The sequence below is a fragment of the Condylostylus longicornis genome, unplaced genomic scaffold (genome assembly GCF_029603195.1).
Source record: "Condylostylus longicornis isolate FDR11 unplaced genomic scaffold, ASM2960319v2 ptg000211l, whole genome shotgun sequence".
Taxonomy (NCBI): Eukaryota; Metazoa; Arthropoda; class Insecta; order Diptera; family Dolichopodidae; genus Condylostylus; species Condylostylus longicornis.
Window position 1 is genome coordinate 181,857 of NW_026578178.1, and position 13,078 is coordinate 194,934.

Here is a 13,078-nt window from a genome sequence, read left to right on the forward strand (position 1 = left end):
GATTTAGAAATTTCATTGCATTAATGAAAAAAAAAACAAAATTTTGCCTCACTGGTCTCCTTTCATTGGAAAGAAGTACTAAGTGAGGATTTGCTCCAAAATTTCTTAAAACTCGTAAATGTTCTTTTCTGCTCTTACTCGTTTGTTAAAGCAATCGATAATAAGTGCGGAAAAGGAAGACATTTGCAAAATTTTTAGTTTTTTTTTAGTTGAAATGAATAATTGAACGTATATTTTTTTTTTATCTTTTAGAATTGAATGTCTTGGAGAATTTTAACAAATATTCCCCAAATTGTTCTGGTGATGTTACTGTGGTTTACGATAAGAATTACATAAAGTCAATATATATTCATGGTAGATCTGTAATAAATGTACGCCCTGACATGGATCCCGAAAAAATACTAGTTTTTTGTACCTCTCTCTTCCGTATAAAATCGTGCTGCGAATTGTTAAATCTACTTATCAATGCAGATGATTTACAATTAACTATGCTAAAATCGGTAGATGTTCCTTCACAGTGTTTCGTGAATAGAAGCTATAATACAGTTTCTTTTAACTATAAAGAAGAATTTACTATAAATGAAATAAATGACTTTAAATGGGTAATTTGGTCAGACATTTATAATAAGATAAATCCCTCTATGTTACAAATACCAAAGTTCGTTATTGATATGCATATTTCAAGAATTGATAATAAAGAAGGTATCGAAATTTTCAAAGATTACATAACAAAAAAATATTTCAATTGTAGTTATAAAGAGTTTTATAAAAATAAGGTGTCTAAAATAATACTAGATTATATATGTTGCTCGGTTTACCCTTTTTGTACTTGCACAATTAGAAAAGTTTAAAATAGTAAATTAATTAAATTCAAATAAAAAAAACAATTAATATTTATTTTAAGTAAATAAATGTAAATGTAATTTTAAAAAACAAGAAATATATCCCACCCCACAAAATTTGTATTAATAATAAGTAATATGTGGTAGTATCGGTGCATAATACTATACATCACTAGTGTTTATTTACACTACTGTATAGTTTATCATCAATTTGCATACATAGTTATAGACTGGGTTAGCTTTAAAAAAAATTTGCAAGAAAGTAAATTCTGATGTGAATCTTGATACGGAAGAAGATTTGGACGCAGCAGCTGAACAATGAAGGATACTCAAAATGCCGCATAGGGAAATACGAAGTAAAGTGAAGAGTAGGTTACAATTTACCTAGAAACATAGTATCGTTGATTACAACAAAAGCGTTCAGCTAGACGAAAATAGAAACATTCACGAGACCTGGTAGATAAAAACATATTAAATACCAGAACACTAAAACTGAGGGGATTAATCAAGGATCTGAAGGATGAATCTATGCAAAAGTATCTACAAGTTTTATTATGTATTTTATTATTTTATTAAGTACACTTGTAAAAGTATTACAAGTTTGTGCAACGAAAGAAACAAAAATACTCACTGTGGAAAGCAACAAGCAAAATAAAAAGACCAGTTCAGCATTCAGCGCCAACCAAGAAAACCAATGGAACGTGGGCACGTAGCGAAAAGGGGAAGCCAACTATTTTCGCTGAATACCTTAACAATAAATTCACATCCAATAACATCGAAACGAATGTTGATGTAAAATAGAGAGTTAATGATCTAGCGTATATTCAAATGAAGCCAATTAAACACAAGGAATTAACAAAAGAAATAAAAGCATTGAAGCCAAGGAAAATTTCGGGTTTTGACTTAATCCGAGGTACTACAACGTATATTTCCTCGAGATTTGGAAAGTAGCCGAAATAATTATGGTACGAAAGCCGGGAAAGCAATTAAGTAAAAAGTCATCATACAGGAAAATACCTTTGTTTCCAGTTATTTTAAAGTTGTTTAAAAAATTATTCCTGAAGAGACTGCAGCCAATAATTGATAGTAAAAACATTATACCAGGACATCAATTTGGATTTGGAAATCGCACTGAACATTTGAACAAGTTCATAGAATAACTGACATAATCGAAAGAGCTCTGTAGGAAAAATGCATCTGCTCTTCGATTTTACTGAATGTTGCGAAAGCATTTGACAAAGTATGGCATGAGGATGTATATAAGTCCCTTAACTGCGCAGCATGTTACCAAAAAATTATGTTGAATTAATCGCATCATATCTGAAGGGAAGATTGTTTCGAAACAAGCAGGGCGAAGATTCATCAGAATTACGAAACATACAGACGAGTGTGCCTCAAGGCAGTAATTTGGAACCAGTGCTTTATTTACTGTATACCAGCGATATTCCGCAGATGGAAGATTCAACCATAGCAGCATTTGCGGATGACACAGTCTTATTTGCGGTCGCGAAAAACAACAGAGAGAAAGCAACAGATAAGCTACAAAGAGCTAACGACAAAATTTCACTTACAAAAAAATTGAGTTACTTTCACTAGTTACAACTAATAATATTATTTACCAGACGCGAATTCTGCAAAAGCTTTGGAATCACACTAGATGCAAAACCGAAATAGAAAGAGCATCTGAAAATAAAGAAGAAGGAACTGGACGTCAAATACGCTGAGTTGAATTGGCTAGTTGGCAGAAAACCCTCAATTTCAACATATAACAAAATTTTGATCTATAATCGAATATTGAAGCCAGTCTGGGCATGGGGTATTCAAATGTGGGGCTGTGCTAAACCAGTCCCTCTCAACTTATAGCCCTTTGGCATCTTGTATTTCCGAAACTGTAAGCTCTTTAAAATTTCTATAAGCGCAGAAAGCTAACGGTAAATGCAATGCCATTAAAAGATGTGATTGTTTTTCTTAACTCACGAAATTAACCCTTAAAATCGAGCATTATGTTACGTCTCTTTAAATTTTTTTTTGTTTATTTCAAAGATTGCATAAATTGTTTATCCAAAATGTATGCAATCCTCGAAATAGTTTCGTTTATGAATGAACGTAATTTTGGTAATGTGAAATATTGTGGTAAAGTCTTTTATGTGAACCTCATGAGTGACAACAAGTGTAAAAGTAAAAATAAAATAAGTAATAATTATTTTGAATTTGTTATAAAAATTTAAAAAATTAAAATAATATCATCTAATTCCTCTTATTCATTTAAAAAAATAATAAAAAATTTCATTTAAAAAATGAAAAACTTATCTAATCAGAAACTTTTTTGTACGTGGTACTTGACCTAATGGTCAATACACGAAATAATGCTATAATCAAAAATAACACTATGGCTGAAGCCAAAATGAAGAATAGAAAAAGTTTAAGGCAGAATAAAAAAGAGCTTTGGTTAAAGGCAGAATAAAAACAGAGCTTGTTTTAATGAAGGAAAAAGTCGCTAATTCTATACGAGTTACAATTCTGAAAATGGATTCCAAATTTTGGCTGACATGGACTTTTTGTCCACTAACATTAGCACTAATATTATAGAATTAAACACTAATGATGAAGACTGCGATTACACAGAAATGCTTAGAAATAAAAATCACGCAAAAAAAAATCAAGATATGTCCAATATTCAAAATCGTTATGATGTCCCCACAACTTCGAATGAAACACACGTAAGTAATCATAATAACATTACGAATATTAACACACATCATGGCACTGTGAATATACGAGTTCAAAGCAAAAACGTTCCAAATATCATCATAATTTTCCATGACATTTCAACAATTAAAAGAATAATTAAAATGCAATTAGAAATTAATACCTTTTTGATCAAATCTAATAATAAAAATCGACACGTTTTATACAATATATAATATTGATCAATATAAAAAACTTTTTGACACTTTAAAAAATGCAGCCGTGCAATGCTTTACGTGCACTTCTAATCCGACAAGCCGATCAATATAGTACTGGAAGGATTGTTTGACTTTGAACCAGAAGAACTTCAAAACTTCTTATTGTCTCTGAGCATTGAAAATGTGTCAATAAAAAAAGTTTTGAGATTAACAACCAAAAATTCTATCTGTGAGAAAAAAGTGTTACCTATATTCATTGTCCAAGCGGAACCAGAAAGTGTTATTAATAATATATAAGCAATAAAACGTTCTATATGTTTATCAAATAATAAAATTGGAAAAATTAAAAACATTTTCAACAATTTTCATTTTCAAATCTTTGACAACGAAAACATTTTCCCAAAAATTGTCAAAGATTTGACCATCCAGCACATAATTGCAATATGGATCCCCGATGTGTGAAGTGTGGTAAAGGATTGTACCATTAAACACAACAGTCCATCAGAAAATTTCTTCTGTATACTTTGTCAAACAAGTGGTCACCCTGCTTCTTATCTACAATGTACTATTCATAAAGAGAGTTTTATGAACTAGTTGCCTGATGTGGTTGAGGACGACCTGACAGAGCATATCGTCCGCCACTGGTCGAGGTATCGGCCACCAGCTGCCCCAGTATGCATCTGGCTGTGTCCCGGAGCTTCAGTCTGGGGTGGGTTAAAAAGAAGTAGCAGGCTACCACCTATGCCTACATATCATAACCAGAAAAAAAATTATGCACTTGTTGAAATAAAAAGTAAAAAAAGTTTAGTGCAATTGCAAAAAAAAATTAAAGTTGAATTTAGCTGGAACACCTTATAGTGAACCAGAACGCGAAGCATTGAAATAAGTAGCACCACACGGTACATCACAATGCTGACAGGGTGACGAATCACCACTGTCCCGAGTTCTACCCTACCATGAGTCTCTGGTGTTGTTGAGATTCATAAACTTCTTGAAAAACCCCTAAATTTGGAACACCTTAAAGAAGAACGGAACTACGATTCCATCAACATTTTAATTTAAATATAATTCCAAAATAAAATGGATTTCAACTCTGCAATTTAATTAAGTGAAGGTTTTTACGTAACCGAGAATTTTGAATACAAATCTCATTTAAATTTACAACAAAAAAAGGAAAACTATTTTTATAAATATAAACAAATTTAAGCCAAATTCTTTTCAAGCTTATCTCGCGATTTATATTTAACATCTTTTTGACATTAGCTATAGATTTAAAATTATTGTATCAAATATAATTTAAAAGCTTCATGAAGACAGCAAGAAATTTAATGAATAACCAAGAATAATAAAAAAGAAAAAAAGCGGTATTCGAAAATGTGATCCAATTTAAATTAATTTATAATATTTATTCAGTTTTATTAGAAATTTTATTACAATATTTTTTGAACACTTTTTTACAAAACTTCTACACCCTTAAAGATAGAAAGCTGAAATTTAATACGTACATAGATCTTTGCTAGAAACTTATTTCCGTAGAACAAAATTTTTACCTATTTCCCCCCCTCTAGAAGTTATACCTCCCAAAAGCCCTAAAAATAGCCTTTTTTAACTATTTGTTGCAATGAAACCATAAGCATTTTTGAAATTTTGCAAACGCAGAAAGGCAGTGACTTGCTTCCCCTAGCGCGGTATACTATAGTTAAACTTTAGAAAAACAAAATGGCCTTTCAAATTTACCATTATCTAAAGTAATTTTTTTTCTAAATTTTTTATGTCATTTTTGACCCAACTTTATTTATTTTTTCTCAAACTAATATAATTTTTGAAAATGAAATCTTAAATTCAAAAAAAAAATAATCAATTGTTTTATATATAAGTACTAAAAAAATTATAAATTTTCTTTGTTTAATTTTCTAAATATAGCGACGCTTTAATTGTTTCCATTTTATTTTATTTTTATTAATTAGAAAATTTAGTTATAGTGTGTTACATTTTATTCTTTTCATTTTAATAATATTTTAATTTTGTAATTGCTATAGCTATAGGATTTATTGTATTTATCAGTTACAACATATGTAAAATTTAAATTAATATGGTAAGTTTTTTTTTCTTTTCTTTACTAATTTTACTTTTACATTTTTTTTCCCATTACTTTTTTACTTAAATTATCAAAAAAAAAATGTACTTGTAACATTTCATATTTCATATTTTTTCTAATAATATTAAAAAAAAATTTAGTTATATTCATATTATTTTCTTTTTTTCTTTTTTAGTACACATAAATTATTATATATATGTATATATATATATATATATATATATATATATATATATATATATATATATATATATATATATATATATATATATATTCTTTTCCCTACATGTAAATTTCATGGTACCAATAAAAAAAAGGAATTAGAATACAAAAAAATTTAAGGACTGGGCCCAGTACTCACGTGCTCGACTCGCGCTCCTCTTCTCTGGACTTCCAGATGAAATCAAAAATTGCAATTCTTATTATTTTTATCCGTATAAATTTTCTTTTTTTTTTTCAGCTCCAATAGGCTATGAAAATTTTCTTTGCTTTATTGTACGCAAATAATATTATTTATTTACATGGGTTCTACATATAAGTGTCATCCTAAAAGTATTCAATAATGTATATGTGGTTCTACATATAAGTGTTAGCCGAAAGGTATGCAATTGTGTATGTAATGATGTAATATAGTTGTTGTCTTGGGTGATGTGGTTGGTGTTTTATGTAAAAGTAAGCAGGACTGTCACCCTACGGATGACAGGATGCAATGAAGAAAGGGGAAGTAAGCCGCGTTACGAGTAGAATTAGTTTTTTAATATTTATAAGAAATATTTTTTTATTTTAAATATTGATTGAAGTATTTAATATTTAGAATATGAAGTATACAATATTTAAAATGAAGTATGCAATATTTGTAGAGAGGTTCTTGTCTGGGTTAAAAATAGGTAAAATTGTATGTTTTTTAAAAAAGACGTTAAATTTAAAATCTTTTTAAAATTTGAAAAACTTGATGTAGCTTTTTGTCTTGATTAAAGGGAAAGTTGTTAAATTTTTTTAAATTTAAAAGTAAGCAATATATTAAGTGTTTTATATTGAAAAGTAAAGGAAAGCCGTTAAATTTAAAATCTTTAGGAAAGTCGTTGAATTTAAAATCTTTTTAAATCTTTTTAAATTTAAAAACGCTCTTAAAGTTTTTCTTTAATATTGATAAGAAATATATTTTTATTTTAAATATTGATTGAAGTATTCAATATTTAGAATGAAGTATTCAATATTTGTATAGAGGTTATTGTCTCGGTTAAAAGTTTTAAAGATTGATTTAAATTTAAATTTACTTAAATTAAAAGTATATAACATTATTGTTTTTTATGATGGGAGATAAAGGAAAACTGTGCTTTAAAGCTTGAAAGGTAGGTTTAGAATTATTTTTTGCAATATTGATAACCCAGCGCCACCTTACAAGTAGAATTACTTTTTTAATATTGATAAGAAATATTTTTTTATTTTGATAAGAAATATTTTTTTATTTTAAATATTGATTGAAGTATTCAATATTTAGAATGAAGTATGCAATATTTAAAACGAAGTATGCAATATTTGTATAGGGGTTATTTTCTCGGATAAAAGTAGGAAAAATTATATTTTTTAATAAATTTACATAACGTTTTGTATACTTTAGCGCAACAAAGAAGTTTAATCTCTTTGGAGACTTTGTTGAGTCTACATCATAATGAAGTCCCTCGCTTCCTCCTGGCTGTCATATTTCACCGTTTTTTTTTTCATGCTTTATTTATTATGCCAAAATTAAATTTATACTACAAAATATTCCAAATAAAACTAAATGAATTCTATTTATAATATAAGTATCAAGTATTCATGGCTACATCAGTTGTAACACTCAAACTTTAATCTAATATTAATATACTGCTAAATCGCTTGTTATATTGTTTTTAATCTAATTTTATACATTTGTGTTTTTAATATAAGTTATAATTCTTAATGTTATAATATTGGAAAAAGATTTGTGGCAAAAAAAAACCAATTTAAGTAAACAATTTTTGTATTAATATAAAATCCTAACCTAACTTACATACTATACTAAATCTAGTTAAAAAGAAAAACTTAATCTGAGTATTGGGGATATGTTTATCATACTTAAAAATTTGTTGGTTATTTAAGTCTTCATTATTTATCGTTAATGCTATTTTTTTGTTTGATGAATTTCTTATGTAGTGGTATATTATTGGTACATATTCCGCGTTTTCAATATAATTGTACTTATCTAAAAATACGAATCCCTCCGGAGGGATAAATCCGGTCGTTAAGCAATTTTTGATGTATTGATCATCTTCGTAGCAGGTATGAGAAATTAAAGAGTCAAGCCCTGAGGTATCTACGCTCGAACAACCTCAACTTTTCCATAGTAGATGCACTTATATTGAACCAAATTGGAGCGGCATAAGCAAGAATTGGTCTGATAAGTGATTTGTAGCATAATAATTTTACTTTGGAAGATAGTATTTTCGAATAAAATAATTTTTTGAGACTCATAAATGCCTTTCTCGCATTCTTTAACTGACTGTCTACATGATTTCTAAATTTAAATAAATAGTGATAATTCACTCCTAAATATGTGAAACTATTAGTATTTTCTATATGCGTTTGATTTGGGGTAATTATACGAAATTTTCTACAGTTTTTTTTTGTGCTATCATTAACTTTGTGAACTGTATTTTTAAAAAGCATAGTCCTACATTTTCTATAATTAATTTTTAGCTTCCAATTCTTTGAATATTTAACAATCTGTCAAATTGTTTTTGTAGTAAATATTGTGCATTACCATTTGCGGAATAAAGCGTTAGATCGTCTGCAAAAGCTATACTGTGATTAGGCCCTAAAGATTTATTTAGAGAATCCAGTAATTCGCAATATATAAATGTTGAATAATATAGGTGAATTAACCGTACCCTGTTGGAGACCGTTACGCACCGAAAATATATTGGAGTAGATATCCCGATAAGAAACTTTAAAACACCTGTCGTGTATCATATCGGTAATTAAAAATATCAGATGGAAAGTATACTGATATCTCAACATTTTGTACATAAGTCCTTGAAGCCAAACTGTATCAAATGCCTTCTCAAAATCAACAAAACATGTAGCAACGCAGTCCTTACCATTAATATATCTACAAATGTCAGATGAAAAAACAGTCATCGTGTGAGTGGTACTATGTTTGTACCGAAACCCAAACTGGTTAAGCGGTATTATGTTTTTATTGCTCGTTTGTTTCACTAGAAATCTATTTATTACGATTTCAAAAACCTTACTAATATTAGGTGAAAGACTAACAGGTCTGTAGCTGTTTGGATCCGAATTGTTCTTACCCGGTTTCTTTATTGCTATTACTATAGCCAGTTTCCAAATTTTTGGAAAATAACTCAAGTTAAGACAGTTATTAAAAAGTATGCAATATTTTTCAATAATACAATGTGGCAACTGCCTAAGAACCAATTTTGGTATATTATCTACTCCAGTCGAAGTTTTATTCCTTAAATTGTGAAAAATTTCTATCAATTCATCAAGTTTTATAAAATAATTATCCTGTGTTTGGTTTTCTGTCAAATTGCTAGATTTAAGAGTATTACTAAACTTTACAAGTGAAATGTCCCTAATTATCCTATTTTGCGCGGCCATATTTAAGTTACGGTTTGTTTTATGTACAGCTTCATCTAGCTGCGATAACCTACCGTCCGTCTGATTATGCACTTGGTGTAAGTGTGTACCCAAAACATTTAAAATATCAATTTGATTTCTAACAATATATTTTCCATTAGCGGTTTCAATAGAAGTAGTATTTATTCCAGCACCCTGTAAAATTGATACGTCACTTACAGGTATTTCTAGCTTTGTGTCGCAGCTAGATTCGCAATTTCTATAAATTTTTTTTATTTCGGAAAATATAGTTTTGTTATTATTTAGTTTAATATTTTTAATCTGACTCTCCCAATGGTTGTTGATTTCTTGTCTTACATTTTGTTTTATAAGTGAGCTAATATTCTTTAGAAGCGAATTTACCCTAATTAATGATGAATTTGCTTTATTATTGTTATAGAATTTAAGTAGGTTAAATTTAGCTGTAATTTACTTTTAAAATTTCTTAATTTTTGTAAAAACGTACTATCATTTTTTTCAGCGCTATTAATACCCTTTTTAGTTGGTGTTGCTTTGTTAATAACCCTCAAGACTATTATATTAAGTTGTTGTAAATAGTTATCTATTTCACACCTATTAAGATTCCTATTATTCGGGATGTCAAGCACATTTTCTGTTTCCGACGAATTTTTTAGCTCCTGTTTTCTCCAGTTTGTATTTTTGTATATACAAGTGTGATGACCGCAAGGGATTTTAAGGATAAAATTATCTTTCCCATAAGAAATATGCGTAAGCAGTGCCAAATGATCACTGTCGAAATTTAAAGTTTCTAATTTTCTAGAGCCGCATGTTTTAAATAAAAGCCTAGCATCAGCTAAAATAGTATCAAGAAAGGAGTTACTCCTAGGGTAAGAGGGATTGAGGCTCGAATACAGATCGATCTTATAAGTTATTTTATATCTTTGAATAAACATATCTAGGAGTATACCCCTCGAATTTTGTGTGTGGTTAGACCACGATTTATGCTTAGCATTGAAATCCCCGCATAAAATGTAGGAGTTATTTAACTTTCCTAAAGCTAAAAGCTCAAAAATACTTAATAATTCTTCTTCAAATTTATCGGAATTCCTTAAAGAAGCGTAAAGTGAAACTATTATTAAATTATTACTACTACCCAGAGATATTTTTATTGCGCATACTTCTAAAAAGCAAAAATTTTTATTTTGCCCGAAGTGAATTTTTTCAAAATCAATTTCTTTTTTTAATAAAATTGCGGTTCCACCCCCATTATACTGTCGGGCCTGTCTTGTCTAATTATATTATAATGTTTAAAATTTAAACGATCATTTTTTGATAATTTTGTTTCACACAATGTGACGATGTCAGGATTGTTTCTAGATAAAAAATCTAATAAAAATAATTGTTTAGCTACAGATTTGCATGAATTAATATTCAACGAAATTAACTCGATATTGTGTTGCTGCAACATTCGTTCAGTCATGTAAGTTTTCGAACAGAAAATCGATTCTCGATGATTGATTTTATAATTCTGTTCGTAATGTTGCATAGTTCTCACAAAGTGTTGTTACATTTTTTGTTAACTGACTTAACATTGTCATAATTTTGTTTAAATTATCATTCATTCCTACATAAGTATTCATATTTTCATTAACATAATTATTATTATTTTTATTACCTACAGCACTTGCAAAACAGAGGTTAGTATTTACATAGTTATTAATATGATTAATTTTGTTGTCATTTTTGTTTATTTTGGTTTTTTTTTTGCTTATCTCTATTTTTTTCATCTTCTCTTTATATACGGCACATTGTTTGTAGGACGCAGGGTGGCCAGCCGATTTGCAAAGAACGCAATATAATTGCTCTGGTGATCTGTTTTTCAAAATTTTACAATTATTTGCTACATGATTTTCTCCACATTTGACGCATCTTGGGTTCATATTAGAGTTGAAAAAGGAATGGTTGAATCTCTGACATCTTGTACATTGTTTAATTACGGGTTTTTTTAATTTTTCCCATTTGATAAGTTGGTGGTCAACTTATCAAATTTAGTTGACATAATATTTTCAACGTTGCTTTTTGGTTCGACTTGAATAATATAGATTGGAACCTTTTGTTTTCACTAACAGATTTTTTTGTTGTTAATCTCAATACTTTTTTGAAAGAGACATTTTCAATTTTAAGTTCTTTTAACATTTGGAGAATTGTTTCAGGTTCGTAGTTTCGAACCTGAATTGGTTTTTCGGTTTTTGTTGTGAAGGAGAAACATTGTACATGTGTGTTTTTTAATGTATTAAATATTTTTTTGGTAGTCTTCTTCAGTCTCTGTATATATTGTGTGGCGTGTGCTATTAGAAGATTTAATAACAAAATATTTTATATTTAATTGAAATTTAATAACACTTTTAATGGTAGATATGTCGTCAGAATTAACAATAATTGGTGGAATTTTTTTATTAATTTTTTTCATATTACTTGCATCATTTACTGGTGCATCGTTTTTAGATGTGCTTGCAGCTTGTGTGTTTGTCGATTCATTTGTTATTTTTTTATTTAAATTTTTTTTCTTAAAATTGCAATAAAATCTGTGTCATTATTTTGATTTTCATTTCCCGGATTACCTACAGGATCATTAGCGTTGACTACGTTTTCTACGCACTCCATCTCGTCTAGAATAGCAAATTGATTATTAGACATATTTAAACTTTGGTTAAGAGATTTGGTAAGTTTTTCTTTCATACCCTTTAATTCTGCTCTTCAATTCATATTATCTATTGTAAGTTTTTTATTTTTTTCTGCTATTCTACAATTAGTTTGTGAAACTTTGTGTTTTTATTTGTTGCCATTGTTCTGTTTAGATTTTTGTTATATTTTTTTTGCTATGGCTTCACTATTATTGAGTGCATTTTTGACCATGCGGTCTGTACACACCCAGTAACAAGACTATATAATGCACCTGTTTATTTTTTGTTTTATGATTTTTTGTTTTTTCTTGTGTTTTTGATTTTTTGTATATAGTTATATATATTAATTAATGTTTTTAATGAAGTATATATAATTTTTGTTTTATAGTTTTTGCACTATACACTACATACATATGAGCACATGTATGCACACATGAATTTTATTTAAAAATTTTTATTTTAATATTTCCACACCGCACCTAATTACTTATATTTAGCACTAATTATTTACACGTCTTGATCTAATCCGTAATTTTCGATTAATACTGTAAAGTACAATTTTGTGTAGTTCTTGAACTGACCTTCGTGAATGTTTGCCTCGACGCAATTGTTGAAGCATCATTCGCACATAATTTTTTTCTTGTGATACTAATGGCAAGTGTTTGTGAAGTCATCATCACCGCTGAATATTGAAGAGCGTGAAATTTGTAAAATAAGGTGAATGCTTTCCCACTAGTAGTAGCTTCTATAAGTTGGTAATTGTTGGGAAAGCCTTCATCTGTATAGCCTTGCATAGTGATGTCTTCAATGGTCTTCAATGGTAGTCATTTTCTTTCATTGAAATGAATTTCTTAATTTTTTCTTAATTTTTCAGGTTAAACTAATAAAATATTAAATTAATATTTCTAATTTACACTTTTTTTTGCAAAG

The 13,078-nt window shown here is 28.6% G+C and overlaps 1 long non-coding RNA gene across 1 annotated transcript; it reads right to left on the reverse strand.

Moving 5' to 3' along the window:
• Positions 1-12,037: 12,037 nt before the first annotated feature.
• Positions 12,038-13,078, reverse strand: LOC129616452 (uncharacterized). The gene is made up of 2 exons (XR_008697546.1): positions 12,206-13,078; positions 12,038-12,133 (listed from the first exon to the last, which is right to left on the reverse strand). It is a non-coding gene; the product is annotated as an uncharacterized LOC129616452 (long non-coding RNA).